We start from the raw sequence: 19,899 nt of genomic DNA, 5'->3' as shown, positions 1-19,899 counted from the left end.
TTTAAATGAACCACAAAACAGGTCAAGCTCTATTTCAGAACTAGAGGCTAGGAATAATGTCTGAACTTGGTTATGAAACTATATTTTTTGTCTGGTAGGGCAAGGGGTTTTTACTCATCTTAAATTTGCATTAACCTTTGTAACAGCATTACTATCTTCTGAAGCAATGGGTGTATCAAATTCTCTGCCTCATTAGATGACTAGGGAGACTTCTCCAAGGTGGTTTCAAACCAAATATATATTCAAAGATCTTCTGATCTAAAGCGTTATGAATGAAAGCCACGAGAAAACAGGATATTTTGAATATATTCACTGATCTGTCTTTAAAAGAGAAGAGCCTATCTAAATAGTTACAGAAACCCAAATTTACAGTGGATTAAGCAATAAATACATCTATAAACTCATTTAACTGGGAGGTAGGGAGGGTTCCAGGCACAATACCATCAGCAGTTCAATGATATCAATAAAGGCCCAAGTCCTTTCCAACTTTGGCCTCTGCCATCAGCATTGTCCTCATTTCCAGGGTAACAGATGGCTGTCGTTGGCAAAACTGGGGCTCCTGTTTCCTTTTCTAGATAAGGAAAAAGAGGAGAAAATGGGACACCTCTCTCCCAAGCTTGGATAAAAATCATTTTTATTTTCTTGTTCAGGCAAACTTGGGTCATATGCCAGCCCTGGACCAATAATAGACTTAATGTGAATGTTATGTGCTAATTGGCTTAGAATGAGTTCTGAGACTGAAGCTGAGAATGTGGTTACCTTCCCCAGAAACAGTTTCAGAGGTTGGCTTTTCTGAATAAAATTAGAGAATATTAGATACTGCATAGGTGTCAGTGAGGAGCAAATCCTTTGAGATGAATTAACTGTTAGATTTTATCAATCTATGTACCTGTTTATTCATCTGTTTAATATCTATCAATCTATCCATCCATCCATCCATACATCTGTCATCATCATCTCAACCCCTCCTTTCTCTCTCTCTCTCTATATATATATGTTTTTATATGTATATATACACACACACATATATATATGTATATGTGGCAGGTAGGTGTGTGCATATACACTTTTCTGAAGACCTTGGACTAAAATAGGTCATGTAGAGCCAAAGATTATAAAACCACTCGATTCCTTTATTAGCAGAAAATATTTGTAAGATAAGATCAACACTGACCTTCTTAATCAGTTGACTGTGTATAGTACAACTTCAATTATTTATTTAAACTCATCTAGTCTGATGCAAGCAAGGAGCAAATTATATATAAATAATCAATTAGTAAAAATTAAAAGAAAATAGTTCATTTTTTTCAAGTTCATTTCTTTGTGTTCAATTCTGCCTGGGCATATATAGGAATGAATGGAAATTTTCCCATTTCCATTGTGCAAATTCAACTACTATATAATTTGTCTCTTTGTAGTAGCTAGTAATAATACATATTTTAGTAAGATCTGATTTTGAAATATAAAAGGAAGGTTATCCTTTCCTGTTTTAATGCCACATGAAACCCGTTTAACTTACTGTGTTTGATTCTTAGGGACATTTATGTTCAAGGTTCTGTCAAAGCAATCCATTATTCTTGTTTTTACCTGATGGATCATGGAGGAAAATAATGGATTCAGTTATGAGAAGCAGTAATAGATTTTTTTTAAACTGACATAAATTTCTCTCCCTGTATAAAATAAAAGGATCAGGAGAAGATAAGTTGAATTTTCCTACAATGAGCCAGCTCTTGTTAAATTTACCTCCCATAAATTGTAGCAAAGCACTTTTTATGTAATGTTTTATTTATGTAATTCAGTTATTTGGAGATGGTGGTGAGGGATGTGAGTACATCATTTCACGTTGTATTTCAAATCTCTTTGACAAAAACCATAAGAATTTTTGCAGTAGAAAAAATTCAAAGTTCCATTAAGCCTCCTTTAAGAAGGTAAGGAAGGATATAGGTTTAAATTACATAAGGTCAAAAGAGGCACTGGTTGGCTGCTTAAGTTGTGGAACCTGAATATTTTACCTTCAAAAGTAAAAGTCAAGTGACCAGCAATCTGCAAACTGGGCTGTGGGAATGGGTAGACGGAAAAGACAAAAAAGAACAAGCCTGTGGGGAAATACCAGGTGGAGCCCACTCTCAACTTCTGTTCACAACATGCATCTGCATGGTGACTGCATGGATCCAGTGAACCATGAGGGCCTAAACTCTTTGACTCTCTGGTGGCCTAAAGGGAACCACTGCCCTTGGAAGGATGCCATGCCATCACCCAGCGGGAGCTTCCTGGAGGAAGCAGGGCCCAGCTGGTGTTCCACGGCTTGTCAAGCATATGCCATACCTGCAATCACGTTTTTCATGGTCTAGTTGAGCATATGATTTCTGGGCCCAACAGCCTTCCTTGTAGTGTGTCAGTGGTAACTTATTAGGACCCTTTGCAAGGACACATTATGTGAACTAGAGTGGTGATGATTTGGGTACCTTATTCAGATTGCATCATTGTATTCTCCCATTGAGAAAGGCCACTCTTAAAAAAAAAGTAAAAGAGCTTTGTACACCTAAGTATTGGAATTGTCAATGGGCTGACATGCCAATATTTGATTCTTGTATATCCTGGCATTATTATAAAGAAGGTTTGGTTTATAATCTTCAAAATGATGACAAAAGTTCAGTGTCATAGTATCAAAAAAAAATACCTGGCAAATTTGATAGAGAATATCTACAAATCTCTTAAATCCATAATCCCAGCAATATTTTAATTTTCAGTGGCACCTCTTTACTGCCTACATTGCCTCATTAAATTCTTTCAGATTTTTCTCTTTATTTATTAACAAAATGATGTTAGTAGATCTCTCAAATTATTTATTACATTTAGAAATAAACTATAGAATAAAAATAATATGTAAACCTTGAATTCTAGAACCTTTAACAAGTTTAACATCAATCTGTATTCAGATGACACTATCTACATAGAAGTTATAAGATTAGGTTATAAGCAAAGAGATGCCTAATTATTTCTATTTACTCTTCTTGCCTGGGCAGTTAGTTTACCTATGAGCCATCTGAAACAATAGACTTCAGTGTAACATCTTTTTCATTCTCATGGAAAACGATCAGCTCTTCCAGAAAAGACTAACCAATATCAAATACACCTCAAGTGTCCATTTAGGTGTATTACCTTGCAGGGGATTCACGTAATATACCACAATAACCATGAAATCATATCTTAGGGAAAAATGGTTAAAAGCAATTGAAACTGCTCTGTTTGGAAGAAGTTGAATATTGCCTTGTAATAATTTCCTGAGATTTTAGAATAGAGGCTTTGATTGTATTATTTGTGAAAGATAAAACTATTTGGTATTAACTAACCAAGTTTTGTTTAATTATTATGGTCCGCAAAATTTCAGGGTCAAAATATAACATAGCTTTTAATAAATTTTCAAAATCTTTATTTAATTATAGATTTAGAAAGTGAGAAATAAAACCATTAGCCAAATTAGTCTACTTTAAAGCTACCAGTGATATTTTTCTCTCTTAAAAACATGCATATTTCTATATCATACCCTTTAATATTTATGTTATACAATTGCATGTGAATGTATTAATATATTACACATGATTAATTTATATATGTAGCAAAAGAGTTAAAAAAGATTTCTTTATTTTATTATTATTATTTTTTAAAGACAGGATCTCACTCTGTAGACCAGGCTACGGTGAGGTGGTATGATCATAACCCATTGTAACCTTGAACTGCTGGGCTCAAGTGATCCTCCTGCCTCAGCCTCCCAAGCAGCTAGAACTACAGGCATGTGCTACCATGCCCGGCTAATTTTTTTACTTTTTGCAGAAACATGGTCTTGCTATGCTGTCCAGGCTGTTCTCAAACTTCTGGCCTCAAGCCATCTCCCTCCCTCAGCCTCCCAAAGTGCTGGGAATATAGGTGTGAGCCACCACACTTGGCAAAAAAAGATCTCTTTTAATTGTATGACTTATTATAATGCTATTCTTTACCTTGATTCACATGCAACTATTTAAAAGTTTTAAAAATTTCTATTTCTGAATTCCTTAAAATTTTAAGGCAAAGATTTTTCTTGAAAACATAGTTTACCCTAAGTGTTCTATCTTTATTCTCACAGGATTTATTATGGTCATTATATGAAACTGGTTCTTTTTAACTTGACTTTTAAAAGCTGACTTGACTGTATCAGAAATCAAATTGGTTGTGGGTCTACAACATAAATTTAACTTATTTCATAGAAAGTGAAATGTCTCCTGCGTTGATTATGTTAAAAGAGTTTGCATTTGTATAATGAGGAAAGTAAGTCTGTGAATGCAGGGAATACGACCTAGCCTATGTCATCTACTCACTGCAGGTCAGTTGCTTCGTGTCACTTTTTTCAGAGCCCCAGGCTGATGGAGAAACCTCGAGCTCTTACGTTGTTGGTTGCTGTGGCAGGGGGAGCAAGAGCCCCAGTGGATCTCATGTTGGCAGTTACATCGTTGGGCCCAGAAGATACACATCCCTTTTGCTCACACTCATTGGCCACAATCACTTGGCTTCACCTAGACGCTGGGAGTGCTAGGTATGCAATCCTACCATGTACCCAGACATAGAGCTCCAGAAATAGCCAGTAAACAGCACTAAAGACTGGCATGCTACATTAAAACATCAAGTAAATTTTAGGTGATGCTGGGTGGTAGAAGGCCATGTATACTCATTCATCCATTCCTTTTTCATTAATTACTGTATTCATTCATTCAACAATTATTTATCGATTGCCTACTGAGTAGCAGACATTGGGCTAGATATTTGGATAAAATTGTGAACAACAGAGGAATGGACCCTGTTTTCTCTAAGCTTACAGTCTATCAGGGCAGACAGAGTGGGGTGTGTGAATCTCAGCTCACAAACCTAAATGCACAATTTTACCTTGTTTTCCCCCTAAGAAATTATTGTCTGTAAGCTGCTGTCCAGTATCCATTCTCCATTTTCTCTTTAATAGCAGAAACAGCTATGGGATCACATTGTCCTGCCTTTGCTGCAGCTAGAGGCTGCCAAAGAGATGTAAGGGAAAGTTGTTGGCAGGACTTCTAGGAAGATTTTGTAAGAGGTGACAGAGAGTTGGCACAGGTCCTTCTTTGTCTTTTTCTCCTTTGTGATGTTTTAGGCTTCAAATTCAGCATCTATCTTAGGCCATGAATTAAACTTAGAGATAGGGGTTACTTCCAAGTGGAGCCTAGGTCCTTGATGAAAGGGAAGCTGCCATGCCATCCTTGGACTGCTGACCTCTGAAATTCCAGTATAAGAAGGCAGAAATGCTGTGCTGTTTGAGCAACTGTTATGTCCAATCTCTATTTCTAGAGATCAGAATACCCAATTTCTGAATGACATATTGTCCATTTAAAACCATCATTCCACCAGGTATTGGAAAATAAATCTCAGTTATTTCTAGGATGTTTTCCTAAGTGCTGGGTGCTTATAGCATGTTAAGGCTTTGGGGCAGGAGGAATTGTCTGGTGCTGGCATTGGGGCATTACCTGTCCATGTGGCCATCTGCAGAGATATCTTCTCTCCCATTTGAAGTGATCTTGGTCTCAGCTCAGCGTGATACAGTTGAAGAACCAAAACAAATCTAGTTTGACAGGAGTATGGGAGTAATAGGGACAGGACACAATTTAGGGCTAGCCAGGCACACCCTGTGCCCATCAGGGAAGGCTGTGCAGTTCAGGTTAATGATCCTAATCTTAATCCTGCTGGGAAGACACCAAAAACTTTGAAATCGGTAACATGACCTAATTTGAATTTTCAAAATATTAATTTCATGAAAGTATTGCTTAGATGAGGATAAGAATAGATATAGAGAGATCATTTAGGAAAATGGATTGTCTGGGTGACAGATAATAATGGGGCAGATCAGTAGACGGCAGGAGATATAGAAAACAATGAATACACATGACATTTAGAGGAGGAATCAGCAGAACCTGACAACAGTTTGGCCACGTGGGCCAGGAATAATTAGGCATCAAGGATGACCCCACGTGTCCTCCGGGAGCAACTGAAATAGGGAACAACAGAAGATGAGCAGGTGAGTAGATGTGACCACAGGTGCTAGCTAGCCGACCAGTTTAAGATGTCGTGAAACACCCAATTTGAGGTGTTAACCTAGAATTTGAATATTTGTACCTGGAACTCAGGAGTGATATATGAAGCCAACTGAAAATTAAGGAGACATTGGCTTGTAGGAAGTGCTTAAATTCTCCTAAGGGGAGGGGCCCCTGAGGGAGAAAGTGTAGAAGGAGAAAGAGAGAGGGCGCAGCACCAGTCCCTGAGGAAATGGACATTTACATCTGTGTGGAAAAGAAGCCAGAGAAGTGGGTGGGAAATCATGAGAATGTTATCACAGAAGACATGAATTAAAGAGTAGCCAATTATATTGAATGTCAGTGGGAAGTCAAGAGAGTTAGAAAGTAAAAGTTTTTCATTAGCTTTTGGCAAAGTGGAGGCCCTTAGGAAAGGGAGTTTTGACCTGAGAAGTTAGACTGCAGTGGTCTCAGGCACAAATGAAAAATAAGACGCTGGGACAACATTTATTGGACTGGTGGCTTTTCCTCATATGGAGCTGTAAGGGTGAGAGGAGACAGACAGCAACTAACTGTGAATGCGGAGTTCGGAGGGGTGTGTGTTGTGTGCGTGAGAGTGTTTCTAACAATGGTCTTGTTTGAATGCCTTAAGAATGGTTGCCAGAGGTTATTTCAGCTGAAATAGAGCACATAATATAGTGTAGGAACATTTTGTGGCTCAACTCTGAAAGAATAACCAACTGCTATCTTGTTCATTGAATTTATATGGATTGTATAATATAGGCCTTCTTTGTTAAACAAAATATCTATGCTTTAGGGCAATTTAAGTCCAGAATGTAGTAAAAACATGTTGTGAACTGATACATCTCTTACTCCAGGACTAACCATTTACTTTGTCTAATAAAATTTTCATGGTGAAATTTTATTACCTGAGAAAGAGGGGAAAAAGAAAAATTCCAAGTAAAACATCTTTTCATTTTCCTTGAATATAGAGGTCAGGCCTAATTGTTCAAAATGAAACAATATGGCTCATTGCAGATGAAGTATGAAATCCATTTAAGAGTACATGAAAATAGTGTCAAGGAGGTGATAAGAAGCTCAAGTTTTAATATCTCAGGGAGAAGACATTTGAACCACCCCAAAGAATATAATTATAAGAAAGAAGAAAAGGGGAAAAGAAAGGAAAGTGAAAACAAAGAAAAGCATGGCTATTTTAAGAAAACATACCATCAAAATCTTTGGAGAAATGTTTCTTTCTTTATCTGGTTAATTGGCTTATGAATAATGCAGAAGTGTTCTTATTTGGCTTTAAAATCCTTAGTTCAAACCCTAAGTTTTAGGACTCGAGTCAGACAGAAGTGATTTTGCAAAAAAGTCTTTCTTGGGCATTATTTTCATCAATCTATTTTCATAGAACTGCAAAATTTTAGAGTTGATAGAAACCTTGTAGATCACCATGCTGTCAGGCTATCAGGAGTTCTTCCCTCTTATAGAATGAAACTCAGAAACAAAAATAATAAAAAGCTAGGGATATTTAGTAATTTGTGAGATATTTTCCTCTAAATGAAACTACTTTATAGACTCTTTAAATCCTTGCAGAATTATTTGCAAATCTTCAGGAAAAAAAAAAAGAAGACATAGTGTAAATAAGGTTGTCTTAAGTTAGTTGTCATTGCTCTGTATTTTAGAGAAACTTGTGTTTAATTTAGGGAATAACAAAGATAAAATTCAAGATGTGATTTTGTGGCTACACATTAAAAATATTATTGTAAAGCATGTAAGATGTGCAATGCTATGCAAACAGAAATGCATACTCACATCAAGTAATAGCAAAAATTAAAGCAACGGATAAATTAACTTCATGAGTTCTCAGGCTGACCAGCAGATGGGGGCCCGGATTGCTGCCAAAGAGCTTATGATCAGGAGAAAAAAGAAAAGAACCTTAAAAATAATCTAAAATTTTCATATAATATTCAGTTTGTGAAAAAAAAATACTGGAAGTATGCTCACTTGATCTTAAGTACCTATGCTCAGACCTGCAAAAAAGACATTGATTATAGATTACAATACACCATGCTCCACAGTTTAGAGAAATGCAAAATTGCATAGTTCATGACTCGCCAAACTCTAATTATCCAAATAACTTTGAGTTCTCCTCACCAAAATAGAGTTAATAGCACATAGCCCTCAAGAATGTTCTTCTTTGATATATAGATTCTAATATTTCAGCTCTTATTTTTATATGTATTTTTATGATGCACATTGCATATCTTCCCACGTGCCCCATTATATTTCAAATGCATTGAAATGCTTTTTATATATCTTTGCTCTCTTTCTTTGCTTATTGAATCTTTTAACAAAGAAGTATGAATAGACTTCTATGAAATTAATTTTTAAAAATTACAGGCATTTGGATTGTTAATACAAAAAGTAAAACATTTTCAATAGTAACTCACAAACTGATAACTAATCATAGTTCATTTTTTCAATCATAGGACAGTTAAATTATTATACCGGTAAAAAATTGCACAATTTTCTCCCCACTGTGCTTTAGAACTTTTAGGTCAAGAAACAGTGAAAATGATATGTTGTTTTTGGCATTAACTCTACTTAATTTTGAACCTTAGAACAATTTTATTTTCTTCTATTAAATCCTTAATGCATTTCAGCATAAATTTAAATATATTAATGTGTCAAATATTGATTTTGTGTTAACACTTTAAGGTATCTAAATTACATTGATACTTTGTGGTGGATCTGAAAACCAGTTGATCTGTACTTTATTATCTGCTCAATATTATGATTATAAATCAATCTGTCAAATAAAGAAGAATTATGTCCTTCAGGTTCATTCTATCCCGGATAAAATATTTCTAATGAAATGAAGACAGAAAGATTCATGTACTTTTTCTGCATAAATAATACAATTATATTATTTTCTCTTTCATTTTTGACATTACTTGGTTAAATTCTGGCAGTCTCATGTGCATATGTCCTTATAGTGAGATTTTAAGAAAAAAAAAATACTATTTGGTTAATGCTGGAAAAGTGTCCATAGAAGGTTGACTATATATCTTGTTGGTCTTATTATTTCTGGGGGAAAAATGGTTGAGAATATATGGAATGTTAGAATCCCAATATGCTTCTGACGGACTGATGGGCTAAGAAAATTTAGCTTTTGGGCCCATTTAGGAGAACACTTGATTTACCTATGGAGCAAGCTTTTAGTAACACTTTTATAAGTACAACTAAGTTGTTGCAGGAAAAGATGAGGGTAGCAGAAAGGGACAGAGTGGATGTTATCTGAGGAATTTAGGAATCTCCCCTTCCACGGTGTTGTCCCGTTTTCCCTACTTCATACTTCCTGTATTTGGCACAGGGTGGGGATGACATCACATGGAAAAAGAGAAGAAAGGGAACCTGAAAGAAGAAAAAATGTAGTAAGGCAGAGAGATGGTGAGGTAGTGGGAGAAAAATAGTTTATTCTTTTCGAGATTACATAGTTAGATTTATAGTATCTACTTTAGTCTTTTCCGGAGATTTACTGACAAATCTTTGCCAAATCAAATCACTTAATTTTATAAGCTTTTTTTTCCTCTTGGTAAAATATTATTGTTAGTATTTATGAATTGCAATGAGGGTTTCATGAACATAAAGCTATGAATATTTCATGATCTTGAGGTATTTGGGTCTAAGTATATGTTATCAAATATAGCCAACTCTCAAACACCACTTAGTGGATTATGTGTGGAGAACTTAGCTCTATACTGATATCCCCTTGCCACATAACATATTTCTGAGCTGTCTGCTTCCATAAGTTAGTCAGTGTGTAGTTAAGAAAAGCAATCTAATTTAATTTTAGTCTGGGCAGTAAATCTTCTGCTGTGAAGGTTGAGATATAAGGAGGTGGGTGAGTGCTGGTGGGAGAACCACTTTGGGCTTTCATTCAATCTTCAATCCAACATTTATTGAGCATCTGCTCTGTGCTAGGGACTGGGTTAGGACTTCGGGATAAAAATATGAATAATAGAGGAATCCCAGTGTGTTTAAGTGGTAAGGCTTTGGAGCTAGACTTACTGGATTTGAATTCTAGATTTGAATTACTGGTTGTTAGCATTGGGCATATTACTTAAACTCCTTTATCTGTTTTCTTGTCTGTAAGATGGGGATATTACCTAGGCCACAGACTTGTTTTGAGAATTAAGTGAGAAAAGCACATTGAGTAGTGTCTGGCACAGGGCTATGCATTCTATACATGTTAGCTCTAAAGATCCAGTCTCTGTCCTCCAACACTGTCATCTATGGGGAAGCTGGGTGAGTAACCAATGACTATAATATAGTGTGGTAAGTGCTGTTGCTCGGACATGCATGTTGAGCTCTCAGGAGGTACACTGAAATCAGATTGGGTGGTTGGTCTGAGTTGCAAGAGAAAGTCAACACCAGTTGACTTTCTCTTGAAGAGAGTTTTATGCTAAGCCAAGGATGTGACTGCTAGCCTGAAAAAATATTGGCACACACATATAGGCTTCCGATCTGAATTTCAAGCTAGAGACTTGTTCAAGAAACCTAATTAGGGTTTCAACCTGTGACCCTTCTTTTAGGATGTGAAAGAATTTAGTGTTATGTCTTTACCTTTTGACCTTTTTAGTGCATCAGAGTTTGGTTTAGTTCTTAGGAATACATTTTTGTACCAAAATTTAAAAAGTTAGTTTTATGTTTTGTCTCTTTTTATCTACCTCCATTTGCCATATTTCTTGAATTACTATATTCTTTGCATTTTATTCCTATTTTAACAATTTAGTCTCTTTCTTTAGAAAATTTTGGAATTTCTTGGTCCTCATAAAATATGTTTATTTGCTTTACATTTTCCTTTGAGTCTGGCATGTATTACAGAGGAGAAAACAACACTGTAGGGGAGCTGGTTCCAGGCTAGTAAATGCAGCACGTAAAGGTGAGGTTTGGTAGAGAGAACTCAGTGTGTGAAGAAGGAGGCCTATTCCCTAACTCTCTTGTGCTGACTAATTAATCACTCTCAATCTCATTTTGAGAACTTTCTGAAACATGGGTAACACATGGAATAATGTATATGAAAATTCCCAGCACACGGAAGGTTCTTAACAATCTAGGTTGAATCTAGTTTATTCAGCAGCAGCTTGGCTAACATGAATGTTGCATCTAACTATGAGAAATATATTTAAGGAAATTAAATTCATTAATTTAGTGTATATTTATCGGGCCATTATTATGTGAAAATCCTATTCAAGAGCCATGGAGAATGGAAGAATATGATATGCTTTTTTCCTAAAGGAGCTTAAAGTCCTCCGGAGTTCAAAATGAAGCTGATATAAGTTTACCTGGGAGGTTACTGGTGAGTAGTGTAAGGAGGTATCAGAGGAACCCAAGCACCTAGGTAGATAGAAACTACTCATTAGTTTGGACAGTACTTGGATTTCACCACTTTTGTAATGGAGTTTGAATTTCTTTCCCTTTAGCCCAAAGCTGCTCTCTGGCTCAGTGCTTAATCTTCACTTAGGCTGCTTGGCATTAAGAAACAGCCAATATTTGTCTGAAATTAAGGATTGAGAAATCAATGTTTTAAAAAAGTGCATAGTAACCAATCTCCTGGGGTATTTACTCACTTTCAGAATCACTTCTATTTAAATCAATGCGAAAGCTCTAGGATTTATTGTTCTGCCTCAAGATCCAGCCCTTTCCCCCCAACATTACATGTTCTTGTGTCTGCATAATTCAGTCTAGAATAATGCCCTAGGAGTTCCAGTAAGACAGTCTGTGGTGGCTTTTGCCTCTCTGTCTGTGCACCTCGGGGTAATCAGAGGGTAGGGATAAAAGATCCTGGTAATTCAGATCCTTTGGAACTCATTAAGGTGGCCATGTACACTCTGATTTCTGTTCTCCTTGAAGTTCACCCCGTCATGTAAATTGTGTGTATGTCTCCTAGTTTTTCTCATTGTTTAAGATAATAACCACAGGGACACATACACATTGTCTCACACACACACACCCCTCCCAAAGACCAACATGAGCTCTCATAGGCAATACAGCTTAAAGTTGGGGATCTCAAATTCAAATGTGTGCAGAGGCCAGCCAGGAAAACCCAGTGAGTGCAGGGGCACAGTAACATTGAAAGAGGCGGGGACTGTGGCAACTGCTGCTGTCTCCATCTTTTTGTTACTACACAATCATACAATTTGAATTGCATCAAAAGGAGATAGAAATCCACATGTTTATAAAGAAAATAAATAAATTTTAAATGACATAATGGTTAATTTTATGTGTTGGGTGGGCCACAAGTTACCCAGATATTTGGTCAAACATTATTCTGGCTATGCCTTTAAGGGTGTTTTTGGATGAGATTAACATTGAAATCAATAGATTGAGTAAAGCTGTCAGTCCTCTCTAATGTGGGTGGGCCTCATGCAATCAACTGAAGACTTGAATGAAACAGGCTGAGTAAGAAGGAACTCCTCCTGCCTGCCTGCCTGAGATAGAACACTAATCTTTTCTGCCTTTGGACAAAAAAAGAAAATCAGCTCTTCCTGGGTTTTGAGCCTGCTGGTTTTCAGACTGGAACTTATGCTAATCAGCCATCCCGATTCTCAGGCCTTCAGACTTCTGGAACTACAGCCTGGGCTCTCCTGGGTCTCCGGCTTGCTGACTGCAGAGCTGGAGACTTCTCAGCCTCCATAACTGAGTAAGTTGATTCTTTATAATAAAATAAACCTTTCTCTCTCCATCTCTCTCCATCTCTCTCCTTCTCTCTCTCTCTCTCTGTATATATGTATATACACACACACATACACATATATGATATTGTCTTATTGGTTCTGTTTCTCTGGAAAACTTGAATACAAATGTTCACAGTTAACGGAAAACTAAAACAAACAAACAAATAACCGCCCCCCCCCCAAACAATGGGGTGAAGTTCTTCATAACATGCCTGAAGTCTAGTGCCATCATTTTAATACTTTATATTAAGTCCATAAGAAGACAGATAAACACTTTCCTAGCTACTCCATGCTTTTCAAAATTGCCCATCTCACAATGACAGTATGACTTAAAGCAAACATGCGGAGCAATGTTAGTGACTTTTCTTCATTCCCTTCTCTCCTTTAGTGATCTTTCTAGATATTTCTAGGGCTTTCTGACAATAGAACCACTCCATTACTGGGCCATATACTTGCTAGAGACTGCTCGCTTAGCAACATGAAGAATACATTAAGGCTCATTAGAAGGAGTGAATTCTTAGACCAGGGGCCTCTTCCTCCCCAGCCCCCATCAAAGGTGGTATTGGGGAAGCTGGGAATGGTAGTTTCATTATTCTAGTTAAGTAAGTAAAGAGACTTTGTTTTTAAACCAACCAAACCATGTCTATTTAGAGGGATGTTAGCCCTCAAAGCAGTCTCCTTAAAAAAGAAAAAAAAAAAACCCTATACTTATTTTAATCACTATTCAAATAATATTTTTAATTTCTTTTTTCTGAATTGCCTTCTAAAACAGTTTCATGAAAAAATTAATCTACAAGGTAAATTACTCTGTTTTTAAACTAAAAACATGATTAGTCAAACATTCACATTTTCAAAAAACTTTTGGTTAAAATGAATTTTAATGAAATAAATTTAAATATACTCTTTAGAAAAAAAATATTTGCTACCACTAGGATTACACTGAAGGGTGCACCAAAGGCAGATTGTTAAAATATATTGAGCAGTGGCCATGTTGCTGGAATACATTTACATTATGCAAAGATGAATGCTTTGAAGAGGTCATGTGGAGAAGGTTTTGGTTTATTTATTTAAAATTCAGTGTTGTTACCTTAAAGCAGGGGTCACAAACTCAAAGGCACTCCCTGAGTATATTGGGTTGGGAGTAAATCAACAGGAAATGTGGTGAGTTTAAGGAGGCTCTGTCAAGAGCAGGCATCTGCCACTCAGCCACAGCCAGGTGTCAGGGAGGCATCTGGGCCCTGTGTTGCCAAACTGATGATGCTTCAGCATCTGTAGAGAAAGCAGGGAGACTCGTGGGTTGACGGTGATAGTTGGTAGTCATGTGGTGGCCAGAAGAGGAGGGGAGGAAATAGAGACCCTGAGAATAGACCAAGCATTTGAGAAATTTACCTGTGAAAGGAAGAAAATAAATTAGGATGTTAGCAGGGTTCAGTGGAGTTTCTCTAAGGTGGCTGTTGAAGGGAAGAGAAGTATTCTGAGGGCAGCGTATGAGTCATGACTGACTGGAGAGGGGACTGTGAAGGTGTGGTGGAAAGCAGGACTCACAGAGGGAGCACAGAACCAGGCAACTTTGAAGGGGTGAAGTCAAGGGCCCAGGACGAAGGACACTTTGTGGGAATGAGGAAGGAGATCTCATCCTCAAGGAAAGAGATTTATTCTGGTAGAGCAAGAAGATCAATTATTTGGATAAAAATAGAAAACATACTCATCAAATTTGTGCATGCTGTGAGGAGTAGCTAATATGATTGACAAGAGTGTAGATTCAAGAAGTCATGTTGGATTGTGAGGATGATGAATTGAAACAAGCAAAATGAAGTTTAGTGGGGATAAATTCAAAATTTCCCCTCTATATTAAAATAAATCATTTAAAGTGCAGAATGGAGGCGAAATGACTTATTACTATTTCATGTGGAAAAGAATAGCATTTTACTTATAAAAGCTTGCGTATTAATGACACCAGCAGAGTAACATGATAACGTTAAAGCTAATGCAGCCCTAGGTTTAATGACTTGGGAGAGTATAGAATCCAGCTCAGGACAGTCTATAATTTGATATGTGGAATGTCTAAAATTGGGCTGGGGCAACAGTCTGTAATTGATGTGCTAATTAAATAAACCATGAAACATTCTCATAAGGGAATACTCTGTAGTTATGAAAAAAGAATGAAGAAACTGTCTATGTACTAACTGGGAAAGATTTTCAAGATATATTATTAAGCAAAAAAAAAAAATGTGCACCATAGTATATGTAGCATGTTATATTGTATTTATGTAAAATGGAAGAAATAAGAAAATATAATTATATTTGTTTTATTTGTGTAGAAAAATTCCAAAATAATACAAATGAATTTTAAAAAATGTGGTTGCCCACAGCAGACAGAGTGGGAATGGGGTAGACAGGACTAGGGGCACTAAACAGCCTTGAACTCAGTATCAGGAAGATGTTGCTAGCAGTCTGCCTGAGCTAAAGAGGGAGTGGTGTTTCGGAGGTCTGCATGTTCATGCCCAGGCAGGCTGTAGGATCGCTTGTTAGTGCAGTAAAAAGAGACCATAGATTCAGAATTTCAAATACAATCGTGTCTCTTATAAGAACTGCACTGCAGAATAAAAGGAGGATGAGACCCTAACACCCGAGTTTCCTGACACATGAAAATTGCAGGTTTTCTTTCCTATTTAAGATCACCTCTCCCATTGCCTGGTGGTTGGCAGGGGAGGAGAGGTACCGTGACACTCAGGGGAAGGAGAGGAGACCTCATGGCATTAAGCAGTAGGAGGAGGCAGTGAAGTAAACAAGCTTGAAAAAGGCTATTTGAAAAGGGTACTGATAACATACATTTGAGAAAAGGGCTTTGTAACCAGTAATGCATTAAGCAGTTATTTTGTTGAAGCTTGAAGTTTCTCTAAGGACTCTCATATTGAGCTATCTTATTATAGAAGGGGCTTATTTTTTTTTCTTCAGTAAGGAAGGAGCTAAACAGTGTAAAGGGTTGGACCAGATAGTCATTTATGATACTTTCTAGTTCCAAGTTTAGTAATCATGGAAGATTGCTGTTAAAACCTGCTTTAGGATTGTGTAGTCTTATATCACCCCTATAGAAAAAATCTCTGAGAGAAAGAAAGGTTTTATGTTTGCCTTTTCTCCCTAGGAATGAATACAGGAGTTGCTAACCAGTAGGGATATTAAATAAATCCTTTGTATGAATCAATGTGGCTGTGGAGAACTAATATTAATAGTTCTCTGATGTCCTTTATCTTCATACAAATAGTTAACAGTTCTATGTGCTAAGTAGCATCTATGAATATTTAAACACGCACACACACACACACACTCACACACACACACACCTCTTTTACAGTTGCAAAAGCAGAGGAACAGCAAGGTTAGGTAACTTGTTTGAGATCAAGAGCTAGTCAATGATGAAACACAAATGTCTTTCTAAACAACAAGCTCATGGTCTTAGACTGCTATAGTGTGAGATTTATTTGGCTCGTTTTATTATTTGTTCTCTCACTATGTATTTTAAATTTAAAACTTTTAAAGGCTACCCAAAGAAAACAAAGTAGGATTTCCATTCCCACGTCCCCCGCTTAAATTTAGCCACACAGTCATCGTGCTTATTAAGAAGAAATCTCAGGGTAGCAGCCTGCATTTCCCATGGGAAGCCCATGTCTGCTTCAGAGATTTGTCCTCTAATTTGGAGAATCGGTAGAAGCTGACAGCGTAGTGAGAAGGGTACAAACAGCTTCCTGACATGGGAAGAAAGCCCGTGAAGAGGTCAACTCCCTGGAGACCCTAGGAGCCAACTATAGCATGGTGCTAACAACTTCCAGGGGGACTTGGGGCCAGCCTTTCCTCTCCAGATGGTTCATTGCAGGATAGAAGGCCCCACTGTGGGGGGCTATGGAAGGGGCTGTCCTGGAAGCAGGAACAAGCAGTAACAGTAAGGAACCCTTCTGATACCAACTGGGGTACACTACCCCTGCAAAAGAGGAATCCAAACTACTGTCGCCTCACAGTGGGATGCTGCCTCTCACACTGCTCAGCTGGACTCACCCTGGCACTTCCTTTGATGTGAATAATTATAAATACACTAGATACAATCTTGCATATGTTCCATTCGTTGGCAAAAGCCATTACACTAATTACCAGCATTTTGATGGTGTGTCATTATAGTAAAATACTTGAGGTGAATGCTTTTTACCTCATAAGAGAAGCTGCAAAACCCTCAAAATACACATACAGTACTGTATTAATCAATTACCAAGAAAATAAGTTAACAATTTTGCCTATTTTCCTCTTATATATGCTATTTCCTCCCTGCTTATCTGAGTGTTTGTACTTGCAAAGTCTGGGGCAAATGTAACCCTTGCCCATGATTTCTTGAACTTCTCTCTCAAACAAGAAGAAAATGTACAAATAAGACCCACAAAGTTGGTTTCCCATCACATAGCTATGATTTTCTTTTTTTTTAGAATTAAATTTATTTATTTATTTCCTGGGGTACATGAGACAGATTAATACATTCATATAATTTGTAGAGATCAAATCAGTGTAATCAGGATATCCATCACCTTAAATATCTGTCTTTTCTTTACGCTAGAAACATTTGAATTATTCTCTTCTAGCTATTTTGAATTATACAGTAGATTATTGTAAACTATAGTCACCCTACTAGTCTATCGAATGCTAGGTCTTATTTTTCCTGTCAAACTGTATATTTGTACTCATTAATCAATCATGCTTTATGATTTTCTGTTACCTATCTTCCTTCTACAAATAAAATGCAAGAGAAACATACTACTTTTCAAGAACTTTTATTTTGTTTTTTCTAAGATTGTGATTATGATAGCATCCAATTTTGTCTTTTCTTGTATCACTAACCTCAAAGGCCTTATATAATTGCTAAGGAATTAAATTTAACCACATTTGGAAACCACTATTTGATGCATTATTTCATCATTGCTAATTTTCTAAATTGCTATAACATTGCATACTTTTAAAAGAGCTTTTAACACATAAGTTATTTGTTCATCAAAATAATTAGTCCCATTTTATAGCTAAAATCTTTACTCCAGGAGGTTAAGTGACTTGCAGGTTGACAGGTGGTAGATTGAGGACTACCAGGTCTCTGGTTTTTTCAGTCTAGGGCTTTGATCATTGTGTCATCTTGTCTCTCTGAGGGAAAAGTTTATCTCAGTTGCTAGGAATCCGACACAGGGCACTCTCCTGTCTATTTAAAGCTATTTAAAGTAGGGAGGAGGCCATGCCAGTGGCTCACGCCTGTAATCCCAGCACTCTGGGAGGCTGAGGTAGGAGGACTGCTTGAGGTCAGGAGTTCGAGACAAGCCTGGGCAACAGGATGCATTGCGCTAACCAGCACATGGGTGTTAATGTCAAATCTGAGAAGGGCAGGACTGACACCTTCTTTCAGATAGGACAGAGGTTAGGGTGGGGTCCAGCAGGATATCCAGGGTAAAATTAGAGATGGGTAAGTTTAACATAACTCCAAAGAGCTGCTAGTGGAGGGGATACAGAAAGAATTATGAGAGCTAGGGTTGAAAAACAAGATTGCAGTGCTAGGACAGAACTGGGTGGTGGTGAAGGAAAGGAATGGGGAGATAGGGAGGCTAGGACAGGATGCTGGGAAACCCATCCCTGGACCTGGGGCCTACGACAGGGACTTACTGTTACTGGATATTATATAAGAATAGCCGAGAGAATTAGATGTGGATTCAAATATTGGTTTCATAGGTGATCGTATTATTCCTGCCTTTGAGTCAAATTATTCTCAGGGCTTGGACAAGGCAGAACATACAGGTATGTAGTATATGGGCCCAGCTCTTGTTCCCAAAGTGCCATTGTAGCAGGAAACCAAGTCCTGGAAATGATGTAGAAAATATAATCCAGAATAAAAAACATGGCCTATTTTCATCTATAATTCTGCTTATTTATGCTTATCACAGAGATGAAAAAATATAAACAACTCCACATAAAATCTAAATAAGTTAAGTAATTTTTAATTCATAATTAAGTATTTTAAGAAAGCTTTTGGAGTATAACAATGGCATTGTTAGAGTTGATTTCTGTGGAACAATCACATAGGCCATGAACCTATCTTGATGTCACTCTCAGAAAAATGTACTAACATGGAGGAACTATGAATCTAATTTAGTTTATTAATTTTATGCTTTTAATTACATGAGCTTCTAAAAACTTATAAAAATAATTCCCTGTAGATGTCAGCATTCTGTACCATAACCATTACTAACCTGTTTATTTGTCATTTGACTTCCTCCTTTGGCTTACTTTTTATATTTGTATATGGAGAATTTGAGGAATTGTATTACCCCGCTGCCCATTTTTATGCCAACGTGCCAAAACATTTGTCTACAAAACTACTCACCACATGTCTTGAAGTCTGTTTCAACAAATGCCCTGATTTTGCAATTTTATAGGCAATATTCTAGAGAAAGATATTTTGGCATTAATAAAACCTTTCTTTGAGAAAGTATAACATGGTTGGGTTTGTATGTATATGTATGGATTGTTTATGTAGAAAAGGGCCTAGGGAACAAACAATTCACACTCAGGGCATTGTGGTGTGTTTACTGCAACAGATATGCTCTCACTAAAGATGAGAACTTTCTGGAACTTCAGTGCCTACATGCAAAGATGTGATTCTGGTTTCTAGGGGTGATTATTTGGTGGAGGACATATTCTGTGGCAGGTGGTCTTTTGCCAATATCCTTCACAATGGTCTACATGAAAGCAAGGCTGGTTCTGCCTATAAACCAGTATTGAGAAAAATCATTATTAGAAAGGGGAGTGATCCTTTTGCCAGCTGAGGAAGCTAGCACTGTTTATCCTCTATCTTCTCTCGTTACGATGGATAAACACATTAATTCATCGTGTACAAAAGACATGCAGCTCAATTATTCACTAGAGGCATAAATTAAATGCTGAGCATAGTTCAGGCGGCAGGACATCTTTCTTGAAAGAGTAAAGGAGGAGAGAAAAGCCTTGGATGCCTCTAATCCTGCCTGTTCATATCATAGTGAACAAATCAAGTTTAATCCAATTCAGTG

The sequence above is a fragment of the Lemur catta genome, chromosome 2 (assembly GCF_020740605.2).
Source record: "Lemur catta isolate mLemCat1 chromosome 2, mLemCat1.pri, whole genome shotgun sequence".
Taxonomy (NCBI): Eukaryota; Metazoa; Chordata; class Mammalia; order Primates; family Lemuridae; genus Lemur; species Lemur catta.
Note: the sequence above shows the minus strand (reverse complement) of the source record.